General features: G+C 39.3%; 1 protein-coding gene and 1 long non-coding RNA gene across 7 annotated transcripts in view; one reads left to right on the plus strand and one right to left on the minus strand.

The window, feature by feature from the left end:
• Positions 1 to 18,712, plus strand: part of MAML2 (mastermind like transcriptional coactivator 2) — a 341,806-nt gene that overhangs the window by 248,344 nt on the left and 74,750 nt on the right. The window lies entirely within an intron of this gene.
• Positions 101 to 18,712, minus strand: part of LOC143644332 (uncharacterized) — a 58,876-nt gene continuing 40,264 nt past the window's right edge. For 3 of the 6 annotated variants that reach the window (XR_013156626.1, XR_013156627.1, XR_013156624.1), the window contains 2 exons: positions 13,358 to 13,393; positions 6,722 to 8,048 (listed from right to left, as the gene is read on the minus strand). This is a non-coding gene — a long non-coding RNA (uncharacterized LOC143644332). Of the gene's footprint in view, positions 462 to 6,721; positions 8,049 to 13,357; positions 13,394 to 18,712 lie in introns of those variants that run through there. The other 3 variants (XR_013156628.1, XR_013156629.1, XR_013156625.1) reach the window with 3 other exon arrangements.

An 18,712-nucleotide genomic window follows, 5' to 3' on the forward strand; every position in this document is an offset into this window, starting at 1 on the left:
AGGGAAGCCAGAGGCAAATGTGTGAGAACCTCACCAGGCAGTTCCTTGGGCGTGCAAGGGCAGCCCTGACTTCTATGGGAATGGGATTCCTTGCCAAATTCGGATGCCGAGGCTTCCCTCGGGGACCACAGCCCATCCCAAATGGAGGAAGTGGCTGTTGCTGTGAGAAGTTAAGCAGGCAGTCCTAAAGATCTCGTGCTTGTGTCAGTGTCTGTGTCAGTAAAAAACAGAGCAGCCCTTGGCTGTTGCCCACATCATAGTACACATGGAATCAATTTTAGATTTCAAAGACAGAAAACAGCAAACAGAGCTAGAGGGGAGCTGGTTTGTCTCTCCAAGGCTGGCATTTCAGCTTGTGCATACATCACGAGGTGTGCTCCATCCACACATCCAGGTTTACACATTTGTCTTCCACTCCTGAATGCCCCAGATACTCAGCTGGGGTGGTGTTTCAAATGGCTCTGAGCAAGAAAGACAGAATAAATTTCAGATGTAATTTTCTAAATGAGAATTTCTCCATCTAGTCGGTCACTGCACTGAACAAGGAAAGAGAATGTATTAAATTGATTCTGAAAGTAGAAACATGGGATCTACCAAGTAAGGCAGACTGAGGTTTGCATCAGTGTTCAAGGTTAGGGAAGCATGGAAAATATTGCATGACAAAGTCAAATAGAAATGTGAGCGTACGATCAACCTGAAAGGTATTGCCTAGACCCTAATTAGGAAGCGTAGAAACATTTTTCTCATTGACCATTGGAGAAGATGACAAATGAAGCAGTATGTTCCAACCACAACCCCCTCCCCCTCCCCACCTGCTTTTCCAGTAACCTGAAAAGACAAAGAAAAAGAAAAAATTGGGGAAACTCCTACTCATCATTCAGGTTTCCCCTGAAACATCACTTCCTTTAGGAAGCAGGTCAGACAGCTCCACCCCTTCCCGACTTCCCCTAGCTCAGCTCTTCTCGCTCTTTAGGCCATCACTTCCAGGACTATCTGTCTTCCTTACTAGACAGTCTTCAGCACTTAATCCCCAGCACCCAGCACACTCCCTAACACACCATAGGTACTTAAGGATGTGCTCAATGATCGATTGGTGCATTAAGGGCCTGTGTTAGGTCTTGAGGATCCAAAAATGAAGAAGATAGAATCCCTGCCCTTAGTGGGAGGGAGAAAGACAGAAAATGAGACATCATACAAACTCTTGCCAAACTCTGTAATACCTGTGGAACAGCACCTCTAAAAGCAGAACAAAGGTTGCTCTTTTAGCACTCTAGTGTCAAAACAGACAACCACATGAGCTACTTCTCTGATTTACAAATTTTATTAATAAAAAGATAGTAGATAAGGTCCTATTTCTTACATTTCAAATTTGCTACTGGGGTAGCACAAAATCCATAATACTAGGCAACGGGTTGCATTTGGGTAATGTTATATGAGGAGGAAAATATAACATATTATCAGTTATCTTCTCTGAAAGCATTGTCTCTGGGAAACATATATGAATTTCTAAACTTCAGGACTGAAAGCTAATACATAAATGGATTTGTAGTAAAGCTTTAAAGAGTGGAAAAAAAATCATGCCCAGGTTTCCATTTATATTCCTTTGTTGCCTACTCCTTTTATCACTCTCTCATTTAATTCATTTTTTTTCAGAGGCACAATCAAAAGCAAAATATGTTACGCCCACTTACCTTGGCCTTCTAGCATTATTTATTGAGCACTCGGTGCACTTGGCATAACAGACAACAGGAAGGAAGTGAAGGCTCTTCCCTAAGGGTTTGCTGATTCGATTAGAGAAAGCCATTTAGAAAGATAACTTGAAGTCTCAGGCACAGGAATCTAACTTTTATTCCTGTGTCAAAAATGATTTGAAGTCTTTTTTTGTATTGGGACATTTGTTAGTTATCCTTTCATTGCTCTCACAGCATCCATTGGGCCTCTCCATGCTTCATGCAGACAAAATGATAGGAACTAAATGCCATTGCAAAGGTAAATGACTTTAGGTGGCCCTGAAGCCACCATTCTGTTATGCACAAAAAAGTGGTCTTTCTCCCACCCCCTCCTGTACAAGGGTAGAATTCATTAAAGAGGATATTCCCATTTGCCTGTGGGTTTTTTTTTTTTTTGAGAGAGAGAAATTGCATTTTATGGATGTCAGATGGAATTTGCATGTGAATAAAAACAAGAGGTTTATAAACAGAGAGCAGTATTACAATAGTTTCTGAGTAACTCTTTGAATTTGATAGGTACAGCATATACTTTCCTTCCCACACTGCTATGCTTTGAGAGCATGAGCTAGTTCAAGGCCACATGGCTTCTGTGCCATTGACCAGTTTGTGATCACATGCAAGCCAGGTACCCACTTTGCCTCAGTTTCCCCAGGTCTATAATGAATAGAAGATCAAACCAGATGAGTCATCCCCAGACTTTGTATTTCAAGGTCATATTTTTTTTAATAGGGTAGCTGACATAGATTTGCTCGGTTTTATTTTTCTGTGTAAGGCCGTTAAAATAACTACTACCTACTATTATCATTTCATGAAAGAAAATACATTTTAGCATTTAAAAAGTAAAAAGATCATAACCTCAGAATAAATGACAGTCTTTTCAAGTGAATATATGTAGCTGTTTGATGAACTCACTGCACGATCCTTACTTTTCTTAGTCCCATGAGCAAATGAAAACCTCCTTGGGAATGGATATAGGTCCGTAGAACACTCTTAGACTAGATGATCTGCCTGGCTCCTTCCAAATATGCCATTCTGTGATTCTAAGCACATACTGGACCCTGTTCAATAAGTAAGTGATTGAACGAATAGCCAACCAGAGATGCATCCCCTTCTACTTTGTTAGAGTAGATTAAGGTTTTAACGTTTTCCAGTGCCCATGCCCAGCTAACCAGAATGTGGAAGGTACTGCCAGCCACCTACCACTGTTCCACCCGAGCCAGTAGATCTGCATCACGCTTTGTTCTCTAATTAGGAATGAATCTTGTAACAGGGAAATCAAATCAAATCAAATCAAATTTAAAAAGAAAAAGAAAAAAGGAAGGCATGTCAAAGTGACAGGACAATATAAAAGCAAAATAAAAAGCTTTTTGCAAGGCAAAGTTGATGACTTTGCCCAAAACATAAAAGCAAAAAGAAAAAACAACAAGATTTTATAGTACAGAGAATGTAATACAATTCAGTTCAATTATTCACTATTGTTACAGTATCAGTGCCGAAGCCCAAGTTTCATTGTGTAAATTAAATATACTAATCCCTAAGACTGTACATGGTTTCTATAATAGTTTGGTTTTTTTTTTTTTTTAGTTCATACAGATTGAATATATAAATATGGAAATTTATGGTTATCAATATTTTAAGCCAAGTCCTAAGAGAAGAGGTTTGGACTGAGCTCTGAAAGTACTCAACTGAAATGGAGCCACGAAGAGACAAGTTTAGTCTTTGAGGCACATATGAGAGGGTGATAAATGGAGTTTATCACTTTGGGAGGCTTATGGATTGCCTTCCTGTTTCCTTTGGCAGTGCCAAATAAGAGGCCGGCTTTGGCATTCATTGCTTTAAGTACACAGTCACTTCGGAGTGAGAATGGATCCCTGGTCCTGTTCAGGATTCGTTTTGTAGTAAATCTGTCTTTAGAATGAGACAGGCCTTGTAGAAAACGGACCTCTCCTTGAGAAAGCTCTCTTTCAAGTTAAGGAAACTCAGCCTCCTTGCTTTTCTTCTTTGCCATGTACCAGCCCGTGGTGAGGAGGTAAAAAAGGCTTACTTTAAGTTATTTAAACTTTGCAAATGTTCAAATTTAGGTTCAAAAAACTTCAGAAGCAGCATGAATCTTAAAGGTATTTCTAATGAAATCCTTACTCCCTTTTTACATATGTAAGAGAAATTCAGTGGCTGTTCCAAGTTCATTTGCTAGTCAGAACTGCGATTAGGACACCAATCTCTTGATTTCCAGAATAAGGCTGGACCCATTTGCATCCCCCAGTTAGTCTCTGGAATTTGAATGTTAGCTAGTACACAGGTAATACTTGGTAAGAAGACTGCAATGTTCCGTTGACCTACATGCAGTCAGGATATACCCTGGAGCAAATTTCTTAACTACCTAGAAACATGGCCTAACTTCATAACAAAAGCCTTGTTTCCGGGGAGTGGCTCAGGTAAAAATCTTGCAAATTGGAAATGGTGAAAGCCAATGAGGAAACAGAAAAATTCTGTAGCTACTTGAATTTTTCATTTTTTAAAAAACTTTATTTCAAGGTGAACTACTCAAACACACCTCTAAATTCCCCAAATCCTTACACCCCACCCAACCTGAGTTTTTAAAAATGTTTCATTTCATTGCAGTTTGCATTTTGAAGATGTATGATGATTTCGTTCAACAGACAAGATAAATGAGAGAGCTCCACCCTAAGGGTCTGCTGATGCGTTAGAGGGGTGCTTTTTCTGTGGGTGTGACTACTCTGTTCAACTGCCCTCAATGAAGGCAGCCAATCTTCAGAATGTCCAGTGAACCTCTCTATATTAGGCACATGCAAGCTGACTGTAGTGGAAAAAGAAAACAAGGCCCTGATTTCTGTTTGTTTATTTGTTTTATTTGAAAGCCTTTGGAGTAATATAGATGCAGGAAATGTTTGGTGACTGAGAAATGGAAAGGATGAGATAAAATCCAATGCACCCAAATATCCATAAGTCTTCTCAGCCTATCATTACAATGAGGTCTAATAATATCAAAACCAAAATCTCACTGGCTCCAACCTTCACACCCATAGCATTTCACTCAAGAATTCCAATTCGGTGCAAAATTACTCTATCACCAGGGACTGGGGAGTCCTAAGTAAGTGTCTGGCATGCTCTCCTAAAATGGTAGAAGCAACTGCTCAAACTAGGTGCTGCCACCCAGAGCTACACTGTACACCCCACTCCTTGCTCAGCCTGGAGTTACATGCTCCACTGGCCATGGGCCCCAAAGTAGCACCGAGGTTAGTACAACCTCTCTTTCCCTTCACACATAGCCCTTTCCTTTCCAAAGTCACAGACAGCCAGGTAGCTGGTTCAGGGTACTTCCAAAACTAGTTGCCAGCTTGGCAAAACCACTCCCTTCTGACCCTCAGGTCCTTTTGCTGAGTCATCCTGTTTATAACAGACTCTAAACTTCCTCATAAAGATTTTTTTATTCTCAGGAAGCTCCAGTTCCTCACAACCACCTAGTTTCCATCCCAGTTTTCTGACATTCTGCAGATATATCTGAATATTCAGAACATCAATTAAGTATATAGTTCAAGCATCTACAGGCCTATTCTTGCTCGTGAAAATACGAGAGGGAGGGCTCACCTATTTCCATCTGGCAGATGTATTCAAGTCTCAGTACTTGCCTGGCTGGACCTTCACTACACGAGGTGCTGATGAAACCACTCAAATATCATTGAAAATGGAGGTAAACAATAGAGATAAATCAAAGACCATTGTAGTCAGTGCTGCTGATGCTAAAATGAGACATATCTGTTGTCTACACTAAACATGTAGCAGCATAAATGTTTTATGGTTGCAAAATAAATTTGAAAATATGAATTCATCAAAAACAGCTGATCTAAGCAATAGGATTTTCTTTCATGCATACTTATTTCATTATAGTTTCAGTACTATTTATCTGGAATTATCTTATATAGTCAATGCTAGGTAAAAAAAATAGTCAATGTTAGGTTAAAAAAAAGTAGGAAAAGAAGTAAATAAAAGAATGAAAAGAAAGAAGGACAGAAAGAAAAAGTATTTCTTCTCCTTTTTGATCTGTAGTTCTCAAGCCAAAAGCACATTAGAACCATTTTCTAAAAATGTCCAGGTTTTACCGATTAGGTCAGAATCTCTTCAAGTTGTGCCTGGGCATATCTATTTATCTCTCTATCTATCTATCTATATCTATCATTCATCTATCTATCTCTATACGTGTGTATGCATATGCATGTATATTGTGTGTGTATGTGTGTCTATATATATATACTGGCTATATATATATAAAGCTCCCCCAGGAAATTCTGCACATCAAAATTAAGATGCACTGTTCTAGGGGAAGTACCAGGAGAGGGAAAGTTTGCAGATTTGCTCACCTCCATTTTGAAAAGTCGGACTTTTGTATATAATATCAGAGAAGATCAACCCAGGTCATTTACAGTAGAGAAAGTCACCAAGGGAAAAACTATCTTCTTTCCAAGGACTGGATAAAGGATTCTTGTAATAAGAGCTAATGTAATTGAGAACAAATCATTTCCTAAGTGAAGTGATGTATGCATTATTGTTATGACTCAGGATACTCAGATAATTAAGAAGTAACGCTTTTGTTGACATTTAACTACATTAAGAAGAAAAGTTGTTGAACCAGAAATGTCAGTGGGTGATTATTTCTTGAGTGGTTTGAAAAAAAAAAAAGCAAAACGACTTTAGCAGGTATTTACTTCATAAAACTGTCTCTTTCCTAGGCGAATATTTTCAATTTACTTGGCCCTATTAAAAAGCATGTTCGGTTCCATCATCACCCCTGGGCCAATAAAGCAGGAAAAAATGTTAAAATTCTGTATGGAGGTCAAAATGATCTTTAAATCAGCAATTTGAAACCACAAGCTTGCAAAATATGGCATTTGAAGTTTTTCTTTGGGAATGTATACGTAATATGGGCTTGAAATCAGAACTGGAGCAAGAGAGGCAGTTGTGGATATGTATTTTTGTATTTCTGTTCCAACCTTCATATTTACGGGAAGTATCAGATAACAAAGAACTTAGTAAACCCCAGTAAGAATGATTCCCTCTCCTTCCTAGGATTCTCAAAACAAATATTGAGGCAATTTAGAGATATTAAATCCTGTTTACCAAAGATATATTTTAAAAAGATGATTTTTTTAAAATGGGATACGATTTCCAGGAGAAGTGTTTCATTTGTTGGATCCTTACTTATCCTGCATAGAGTAAGGGGACTGTGTGACAACCTTTGGTTTTTGAAGGATTATTGCTGACATAATAGACTTGTTTTCTGAAATAGAAACATTACTGTTATATGGCTGTGCTGTTGGCTGCAAGACACACATTTACTTCGATAGAAACGGCTCCTTGTTACTCCTTTAAATGCATGCTCTGTTGTGTGGATGAAGGCATTTTGAAAGGCAGTCCGGGTCTTGAAGAGTTGTTTTTAAAATAGTGTCAGGCTACACTGGACAGACGAGCATTGATTCTGGAGATGTTATGGCCTGAGAAAAATGTATGCGAATAGAAGCTTACCAGCTGAAGAAATTCAGAAAGGCAAGGCACGTGTGTCTATTTAGGAAGGCAATGGACTGCAGGGAACTCTGGGGAATCTGATCACATGATCCGTTATGTCTCTCCTCTGCTCAGAACTCTCCAGTGGTTTCTCATCTCACCAGAAATAAATGGCAAAGTCTTTACAAGGCCCTCGAGGTCACACACACACACACACGCACGCACACACACACAAAACACTCCTCACCCCACCACAGCTCCCTGTTTCTCTATCCTCCAGCCTCACTTGCCTTTCCAGAACTCACTACATATTAGTCTATCTCCACAGCACTTATCACCACTGGGTGCTCTGTACGGTTTTCTTTGTTTGTGTCTGACTGCCCCTACTAGAATTTAAGCATCACGACGGCAGAGATTTTTTTTAGTCTTACTCACTGTTGTGTCTCCAGAGCCTCAAACAGTGTCTGGCATGTAGCAGATGCTCACTAAACACTTGTTGAGGGAATAAAAGATGTTTCATCCCATTTCTTATCTAATATAATCCATTCCTAAAGATCTGGTCCCAGTGATTCAATAGAATCTAGTCTCACTACAGGTCATCTCTTACCCAAGGAAACATCATTAGGTCCATCATCATGAAAGAATATGTAAGCATCTAATGACAGGTGGTTCAGTGTTGTCCAGTCCATCTTTAAAGTAGTATTTTCCTCTTTCCATGATGGCACTATTCATACACTCCTTGTCATAGTTGGTAAGACAATCCTGTTGCACTGATGTCCTATGAGTAAGGTCCAGGTGCTGATTGAAAGAGATAGTCTTGAGTTAAACATAGCAAAATACACCCTGATACCCCACCTGCCTCCACCCATTCCCTGTAGATATGATTTCTGGAGCCGTAAGAAGAACCACTAGTTTTGCTGCTGATTGAATTGCAAGCCCCCTGGGAAGATAAATAAGTGATTGCTAGTCATTGACACTTCTCTTTGAATGAGATTTCAGTCTTCTTTTGGAGAGATTGGAGAAGGAAAGGGAATAGTCCTAGGAAGCTCAGTGGGTCAAAGGCCAACCTAACCATCTTCCCCGTTGTGCCTGGTCAAGTAAGAAGAAGGGTAGAATGGGACACGACTTCCAGGGATGAGCCTGGTACTGGTGTCATGGGATTGACAATGCCTACCTGAACAAAAGAGGGAAAAGAAATGTAGCAAAATAAGGTATCAGTGGCTAAGAGAGATCAAATGGAGTCGAGAGGTCATTTTGGAGGTTACTCTTAAGCAAGCTTCAGCTAGATATTGCAAATTGCCGCAATATGCCAAGCCTCAACCAACAGTATTTTGGAAAAACCTAAGGAATATCCAGGGCTCTATATGAGACCCTAAAATAATTTCACTCAGTTTCTTTTTCAGAAACCTAAAACCTCCAGATTGTTCCTATGCCATAGAAATCCTGAAATCCAGAGGCACCGGGCTCTCTAAGAGCATCAACCAGTTGCATCCCCCTACCCCATAATGTCAACATCCCTTTTCAACATGAAGAAGTTAGAACCATCATTGCCCAAATAATTCCTGAAGACTAGAAGAAGGATCAAATGAGAGGGAGAAATTGTAACAGAGAAGGTAGAATTTAACAAACGATTGTGACTACTGAATCATGATATTGATATTTCTTTTTCTTTTTTTTTTTTTTTAACATGGGCAGGCACTGGGAATCGAACCCAGGTCCTCTGGCATCGCAGGCAAGCTTTCCTGCCTGCTGAGCCACAGTGGCCTGCCCTATTGATATTTCTTGATAGTCTCTAATATATTAGAACAGCTAGAAGGAAATATCTGAAATTGTAAACTTTAATATGTACCATATGTGCTGGTTTGAATCCATTTTGTACCCTAGAAAAGCCATATTTTAATCCTGACCCAATCTTGTGGGAGCAGCTGTTTCTTTTAATCCTGATTCAGCACTATAGGTTGGAAACATGATTAGATTATCTCCACAGAGATGTGACATGCCCAATTGTGGGTGTGATCTTTGATTAGATAGAGATGTGACTCCACCTATTCCAGGTAGTTCTTGATTAGTTTACTGAAGTTCTTTAGAAGAGGAAACATTTTGGAGAGAGCCAGAAACAACAGAAAGGACAGAGCCAACAGAAACTTCAAAGGGGAGCCGACACAGAGATACTTGGAGAACAGTTGTTTCACAGAACAGAGACACAGATGTTTGGAGATCTTGGAGCCCAGCAGACATCACTGTGAGATGATAAGCAAGCCCAGAGCCTGGAGAGAGCCAAGGGAAGCCAAGAGGTGAAAGCCAGCCCCAGAGAAACAAAATGAGGAACCCCCACAGGAACAGAGGCTGAAAGCAATGGAGGCCAGGAGTAAGGGACCAGCATGCCTTCCCAGGTTATAAAGATGTTCCAAATGCATCAGCCTTTCTTGAATTAAGGTATCTTTCCCTGGATGCCTTAGTTTGGACATTTCCATTGGCTTGGAACCTTAAACTTGTAACTTATTAAATTCCCCTTTTTAAAGGCCATTCCAGTTCTGGTATATCTCATTCTAACAGCTTGCAAACTAAAACACCACACTTTAAAACTTCCTCTAGAACTACTTGTTAAACTCTACTTTGACATGATCACTTTTATTTATATTTGTTTTATTTCACAATTTAAAAAAAGTGAAAAAAATTGTTAAAAGATCATCTGAAAAAAAAAAAAAGAGGGTAGATTTCTGGGAACACTCCTGGTACAAGGGAGTGCAAGGCAGTAGTTAACAGCATCTGCTTAGCACTCAGACAGACTTTGGTTCAAACCCTGGCTTTGTCAATCCCTAGCTGTGTGTCTGTCATCAAAGTCCCTAAACTCTCTGTGTTTTATCATCTGTAAAATGAGACTACCCACCACACATGGTTATTAAAAGGATTAAATAATAAACATTTATGTTAAACGGTTACCACAGTTCCTGGTACATGGAAAGTTTTCAAAAAAAATAGCAACTCTTATTATTCTTACACTGTAGAAGCCTTATACCAAAGATTTGGGCCCCAAAATAATCTGCTTGGAATCCAGGAATGATCTAAGCTAGATCTTTCTGGATATCTCTGAATTCACAGTAAAAACAAACAAACAAACAAAAAACCCCTATGCGTGTTCAGCTAGAACTCATCTCCCCAGAACTGGACCCAGACTTTGGATCATCCTTAATGGAGACTGAAGAGAATAATTGGATAAATCTGATTCTTCTTGATAGAGTCTCCATAGTGTCATTGCAAAGAACTTCGGGAAACTAATGGCATTAAGCTTCTTTATTCCATCTGATTTGGTTGAGGATGAGCGAGGGAGAGTTGTGTACTCAATATGACACAGGAGATAAAAAACACATGCTTTGCTCTGCTATTCCAGAAGAACTAATAATAATCACTATCCTGGGTATAGTACAAGAGCCTTTCTCTCTATTTCTTTATCTTGGCTTTGGAATAAATATTTGGTAAAATCAGAGCAATTTTCTTACTAGCTTTTCTTGAGGGTTGTTTTTAATGTGTATAAGCATTTTTAAATCTATCAGACATGTATCAGAACAGTTTCCACATCATAAAAAATGATCAGTTTTGTTCAGATACTTTGAGTTTGGAAATAAGCTATTTCCTGTCCACTTTGACACAAAAACATTCTTTCTAGTTTTTTAAGAATATAGTCCCTTGTTGAGATGTTGGCTTCCTAGTTTAGACATAAATTCTAGTCATTCTAAACTTGCAACTTTTATTCTACACTTATGACTCAAGTGCAATGATAGTGATTGAGTTTATAAAAATGTGAAGCCTCTAGACGAAAATGAAAACAGATCAGTTGTTTCCAAGATCATAACAGCAATAATAGTTATAAAACCAATGGGGCAGGCCTTGGTGGCTCAGTGGCAGAGTTCTCGCCTGCCATGCCGGAGACCCGGGTTCAATTCCCGGTGCCTGCCCATGCAGAGAAAAAAAATAGAAGATTTATTCTGTGCCAGTCACTGTTCCAAGCACTTTACCTGGTTAATTCATTTAATCCTCACAACATTTTTTTGAGGAAGATACTATTACCACCCACATTTTACAGGGGGCACTCAGAGGTGCAGAGGCGTTAAGTAACTTGCAAACAAGGTCCTGCAGTTTCTCAGTATGCACCACAGTCTGAATGTCTTGCCTACTACAAATTTAATAGTGAATTTTGTTACTTATGGAAAAAACTGAGGCTTAGCAAGATGAAGAAATTTGCCCCCAGTATTCCCTACTAAGAGAAAATAGAACCCGATACAACTATTCTTCAACGTTCAGGTAAATCATCAGAATGATTTCCAGAAACATTTTATCAAGCATTCCTTATCATAGAGCTGAAAGGGACATTAGAAGTTCTGTCTAACCACCCACCTGTTTGACACATCATTTTCTATAGGAGATTTAACCAATGGTTTCCCAAATTCTGCTGTGATTCATCCATCATCCAGGAGAAGAAACGTGCCATAACTGAATCACTCTGCTGGTCGGATGTGTTCTTATATTGAGCTGCTATGCTGTGACCCAATTTATGTTTTCCATAATTTGGGGAGTAAATATTACCATTCTCAGGAACTTTGGTATTACCCTGACTCTACAATGAATCAAGTACCTTCAGGAAAGTAGAGTTAGAGGGTGTCATATGACAGTGTCTCAGAGCCAGCCAATCATAGTTTTGAAAGGTCCAAGGTATCCTGGCCACCCTTGGCTTATTATTTAGACATGAACCTATTTCACGTCCAAGCATGCAGGCAGCATTCAAGCAGAACTGAAGGCCTTGGTTGAACTTGAGTGTTATTGAATCAGCCAAAAAAAGAAAATGAGAACTAGATTCAGATGTCAAATTTAGGGATTTTTATTGGAGTTAGGAATAGTTCTGATCACATTAATTGAAATTGTAATTATTACAGAAGGATTCTCAAAGGGGAGGAAACTATTATATTCACAAGCTGGTTTCTAGTAAGCATTTACTGTTCTGCTATTTGAGAGAGACAGTGCAGTTCCACACAAGCCCATAGGTTTGGAGTGGGACAGCCTTGGGCTCAAATCCCAGTTTTGTCACTTTTGAGGTAGGTAACTCAATTAACAACCTCTCTCCGTCTTGGTTTTCTTATCTATAAATGTGTGGTACAGATAATAATGGGACCACTGTGATGATCCAGTGTCCTGATATGTATCAAGTATTTAGCACATCCTTTGGCCCATGGTTAGCATTTCAGTCCATGATGGCTGCTATTCCAGTAGCTATTCATTGACTTACTCGAAAATAAAAATAGAAAAAGCTGATTTTCTCAAGCTTCATGCCATAGGCTCTGTAGATACAGTGCTAAAAAGAGATAGTTCTGACTTCCCAGAACATGCAGTCTAGCTTGGAAAAAAAAACATACTAAAGAAGTAATAAAAATGGAGAATGAGCAATTCTCCCTTTTATTGTTCTCCCAAGAAGGGAACAATACGAAAGTATGAGAACAGATAACCTTGTCTGTAGGCTAGGGAATGGGTCTCTGAAATATGATTATGAGTCTTGCAGTAAGAGTTAGCAGCAGGCAGATGGGGGTGGGGGTGGGTGGACAGCATGTCCCAGTCAAGGGAACAGCACACACACAGGCCTCGAAGTAAGAAAGTAGGATTGTTCAGGGAAAGGAAGGATTAGTAAAGTGCCTGAAAGGTAAACAGAGGGCTGGCCTGAGGCTGGGATCAAATTGTAAAGGACCTTGTGTAAGCCGTGTTAGAGTTTGCTTGGATTTAACCAAAGAGCCAATGGGAAGTCACTGAAAAGCTTTTACTGAGATAGGGGATTGGCAATATAATCATATTTGAATTTGGTGCACTAAAAATGAGCATAACCTGGTCCTGCCATCAAGACAGTTACAGTCTTATGGGGAGAGGCAGAGCATTGCAGGAGAAGAAAGGGGTCACTAAGATAAGTACACAATAAAAGAAAAGCCAGATATGCTCTTAGGCACAAAGAAGAAATATTCTTAGGTACAAAGTCCTAGGCAGGGTTTTATAAAGGGGAGTGACCCCGTTTAATTGACGTGGCCTTTGAGACAGATATTAAAAATGAATGAAGACAGAATTCTCACCTGCCATGCCTGAGACCTGGGTTCCATCCGTGGTGCCTGCCCATGCAAAAAAAAAAAAGAAGGATGACGAGAGCTGACGATGGTGAGGGGCACTTGCCCTCCCGGATACCCTAAGAAGTAAAATGCTAAGCCAAACTCTCCAAGTGCTCCCAGTTTATGTAAACTGGACTGTGCATTTCCCTTTCTTCCACCACTCTGTATTTCAGAATTCCTTTGAGAGAAAACTCTGTCACCCTTATTGTAGCCTGGAAGATCTGCCTTCTGTAGTTTTCAAATTATTACCATGTGTTACACCCTCCTCTATTCTTCCAATGTTATTTCCAGCTGGATGCCTATGTAAGCTTATAGCTTTGCAGAGCACTTCCTATTCGCCCCCTAGAGCTGTGAACTTTTTACCTGTGCTTTACTGCAGTGTCTACATGGTTATTGAGAAGTTAAAACAGCACAGGAAATACTACATCATCCCACTGGCATTACCAGTTAAATTGCCTAGTGTCTAGGCAATATGAGGTGGAGCCTTTTATTATAAATGCCACAGCACAGTTGTAGCAACTTTCTATTTCCTTTGAGTCACTCTATGTAACCCAAACCAAGGCAAAAAAAAAAAAGTGTCTACTCCTCCCTGATACCTTAGCTCCTCCCTAACTTTTTATTTATTTTATCAAAATTGATTACTTTTATAAAAAGGAAGAATATCAAAGCAGTAGGGTTTTTAAAACTATGACCCTTAAAAAAGTCCATTTTCTTTTAAGTAAACTTTTTTCCTTTCAATAGTGCAGAAAAGTAGAACTTTGCTCTCACAGTTTACTGATTTTGCATTTTGTTATGAAACTTATATTCATTGACGTGCCTGTGCCGAATAGAACTTTCAAGTTGAACATCTGATTCACCTTCCTTGGAACATGGCAGGTTTTCAGTGAATGAGTCTCACACTGCTTTGAAGAACCTTCTGTTCCCAGAGGTTGAATAACTGGTCAGATCTCACTTTGGATTTGTTGTTTTAGCACCGTTGTTACTGTGTGCAATCAATTAGTCAGTCAATCAGCAAGTATTCCACAGGTGCCATTGTCAAGTTCATCCTGCTCTAAATAACAGCAACACCAGATAAACTGAAAGCAAAGGTTCTTGCTCATTAAGGATTACTAGAAGACTACAAGGGAAACACATTTTTCTTCATTTAATTATACTTCTATTTATGGGTTGCATTTATTTTAAGTAGGAGTAGTTTGAGTGACTTTTCTTTAATATAGAAAAATTAAAATGGGGCATTGGGGCAAGAGAGATGAGGAGGGACGGGGGGAGAAAAGGGAAAAGGAAAGTTTTGTTTGAAATGGAAATTTTTTTTACCTGAAAATTTATCTTTTGATATTCTGAATTACAGCTTTTTACACGTTTCATCTGGGAAGAAATTGACTTATTCTGTAGGATTTGTGGATCTCCCATTCTTTATTCACACCATGATATAATCGATGCAAAATTGGGCTGCTGGTATACACCTGTACTCCAGGGAAACCAATCTGGCTTTTGTTTTCTCTCCCTATATATTTAAACATCTGATGCACTTGGCAGGGAATTATATTAATCTTTTAAAACCTGTTTTTTACCTTTATATTCTCTGCTCATGATTGTTCCGAAAGAAGAAACTGCATTTTGTGGCTTTCTGCCTCCAACTCATTTAAAACAGCATTCAGTCACCCTTCAGATTCAGCCTCTGTTATGTGAACTTTTGTCCCTTACCCCAACTATTGAAATCACATAATCTCTTCATCCAGGAAAACCAGAGGGGAAGAACAATCCCAGCAGACAATTTCTTATAATTGAAAGAATAGCTGTCAGCCTGCTTAAAACAAATTCAGAGGATTTCTAAATAAATCCCTGATGTGAATGTCTTCTGGGGAATTTGATAACCAAGCTGATCAGTCCTTAAGGAGAGAATATAGAGCCAATAATTATTGTTTCCAAAGTGCCAGAAAGCGGAACATGGTTGGCTTTTCACTTTGGTTTCATTTATCAATGCATCTGTATCCATTTCAGACACAGAATAACTTGGAAATCTAGAGACCTGGTTCCAGTTCCAATCGCATGTCTGACCCTGAAATCACTTCACCTCTTGAATTCTCAGTTTCCCTATCCATGACTGGGAAATGCTACTTCACACCAGTCTCATGAAAAAAAAAAATATATTGTTCAATAAACAGAACTTGATTATCCACTCTTTGAGCTACTGCTTTGTCACAGTTTTGAAAAGGAATAACCCTTTCAGACCCCAGCCACAGGACTACAATTCAGAAAACTCGAATTTAGCAGTGATTTAAAAGAGGTGATTTTATTCCCGAAGAACCCTAATTTCCTCCCAGGGAGTAGTAACATTGAATATGGCACTTTGGTCTTTTTAAAAGAAAGGCCTCAGCTTTAACAAATTTTAGCACATTTAGATTACTAAAGAAAAGCAATACCATGTAATTTTCACTTCAATTCCCGCTTTCTTACCATTAGATCTTTTCATTTAGATCTGGCGCCTCTGTGCATGCATAATGTATCCAGTTGAAATGGCACAAAAATGGTTATTTGGGTGATTTTGTGGGTAATAACGCAAAGGGTAATATTTTCTAAATAAAAAAAAAATCAGGACACATGGTCTGAAAAGTTCAGACCTATTTACAGAAACACAGGGACAAAAATTTGTAATCGGAGGAAGACATGCTAAATACCAAGAGAACAGGGACCAAATCAGTTGGGTCCAGTTTGGAATATCAGAAGCATCATTGGAATTCAGTGCACTTAAAGGTTAGCGGCTTTTTCCAAAAATTTCAACTGCAAGTTTTGTTCACTTATAATTGTGCCAGAAATTTTTGTCATGCACTTATTTAGTCATTGCATTTATAAAAATGGTGGTTATGGTGATGGGATCATTTCACAGAACTCTTTTAGATTTTAGCACATAAGGTTCCTGCCTCACTTTACACATCACTCATGGACGTACCACATGAAGCCCTTTCATTCCTCCTCAACTTTGTTGCTTCTGTGCCCTGTGCCTGAAGAGCTCTTGCACAACCCTAGATCCAATTTGCTGATCATCTTCTCATTCAGCAGAGTTAAACACTGAACTCCCACAGCTTATTATATTTCTCTATCTTTTATCCTACATCTGTATTAGCACTTAACATATTGAATCAATTGTTCACTTAAAATTCTGCCTCTTCCATGGGAGTGTCAGATGCTCAAAGATGAGGATCACTTCCCACCCATCTCTAAGTCCTTGCAATGTCTAGCCCATGGTAATCTCTCAATAAATGTTTTTTGAATATGTGAAAGATGGTAGTTTCCTCCACTTCTATGTTTATTACATCATATGGCCTTCTTTCTGCTTCCCTTGACCTTGCCTTTTACCATAAAGCATATGCAGAGAACATGGGAGTGGGGGATTAACACATATGAAATAAGATCTGCAAGTAGACAAGCAATGAGATAAAATCTGGATTGTATTTTTTTTCTTAATTTTGCTTTTTCTCCACTCATCTCTACCCTGCAGCCCTTATCCCACAACCTAGTGCTATTATCAGGTATAAACTGAAAGACAGCTTAGAAACTCCGTGATCTGTTTTAGTCATAGTTTTGCAGGTAATCACCTGGGGAATGTGAATGTCAGTGACAAAGTCCAACTAAGAATCCCCAGTTCCCATTATGATGACCCTTGCAACAATAGGAAATTATGTAACCTCTCTATGCCTCAGATTCCTCCTGTGAAATGGGGTAGCAGTGTCCACTTCACTACTGAACGGCACAGGACTTGACCATAGCACATGTGGTAAGTGGAAGCTGGGACTTCCTTTGGACCCTATTGCAGCGGGACAGGAGATGAGTCTGGTGGATGGGCAGAGTTCTGAGGGCTCCTGCAACAGGAAGAAAGAGAACTGGATTCCATTCAAACAAGTTTCTTCAAGGAGGCGATATCATCCTTGTTGAAAACTACTTAGACTTAAATAGATGCACCTTGCTTCTGCTCTGGGGAAAAGATGAAAGAGTCCAGGCTCAGGCTGACAGTCGTTTCGTCCAGCGTGCCCAGCTGGCATGACACGCCGATCTCCCCTTCCCCACGTAGCCTTAAGCTTGGAAGTAAACAGAAAAAAGAAGTAGAGAATTGTTTGTCCTTCCATCCATACATTAAAGTCATGTATGCTATACCTCAGACCCCTACTGAAAGCCTTACTGATTCTGATATAGATTCAAGACATAATTTTTAAGGAATTCCCTGATCTGATTCCTTTTCCCTGGCAAATTCAAAGAGCAATTGTGGGAAGCCTGGTGGAAATAAGCATAACTTGCAGTGAAAGGCTGGCTGCTCACAGTGAGAGGGAGAACTGGAAAATTAGACGCAGAAGAGTATCACTTTCCAGTATGATAATGGATGTTCCTAAGAGATTACTCTGAGTCACCAAAAAAAAAAAAAAAAAGTTAAATTATGAAATTATGTCCAGTATCCTCTGTTTCCAAAGGCAGGGAAGTATGAAGTACACTTTGAGGAAGATTTCATACAAAACTTTGGTTTCAGTGGTCTGCAGAGTTTACTTACGTGGAACACCTCGTTCTCTGCCAATGCCAAAAACTGAAGTGTTGCTGTATTTAGAGAACAAGGAGAGTGGAACATTTGTTGACATAATGTGAACCTTTACTTTGATTCTTGTTAAAACCAACTTTAAAGGGCATATCCTTTTTTTAAAAAAAAATATTACTCAGGAGCAGATGATACTGTGAGCTTCTTGAGGAACAGGGACATTTTATTTTGTTTATTGGGTTGAGAACAGTGCCTGGTACTCAGTGGTTGTTTGTTTTTGGACCAAGGGATGGATGGATGCCTGGATGGATGGAGGAATTGAGGGTAGGTGGGTGGCTCTGTGTTGGATAGATGGATCAACAGATGAGGTCATTTGGGTTTCAGTTGCATTTAGGATGAATTTATAGGATGTAAGAGAAGGATCTAAGGGTATCAGCTCCAAATCAGAAATTAAATAGCTGCTATAGATCTGACTTCAATGCAAAAGAACGGATTTGAGAGAGAGGGTGCATGGCAGCAGGGAGATGCCACGGAGCATGGTAATCAAGGATGGGTAACTAATTTTGGCGTGTAAATTTACAAAAAAAAAAAAAAAAAGACAAAAGCCCACATCTCACTTCTGCCACTGTCCATCTGAGTCATCTGGGGCAAACTCTTTATATCTCTGAGCTTCATTTGCCTCATCTGTAAAGATGAGAAGGTTGGACTAGATCATCCTATAAAACCCCTCCCAGTTCCAACAGCCTATGATTTTATTTAAAAAAAAAAACAGTGTGTTTTATGTATCTAAAACATAAATT

This window comes from Tamandua tetradactyla, chromosome 8, assembly GCF_023851605.1.
Source record: "Tamandua tetradactyla isolate mTamTet1 chromosome 8, mTamTet1.pri, whole genome shotgun sequence".
In the NCBI taxonomy this organism is placed as follows: Eukaryota; Metazoa; Chordata; class Mammalia; order Pilosa; family Myrmecophagidae; genus Tamandua; species Tamandua tetradactyla.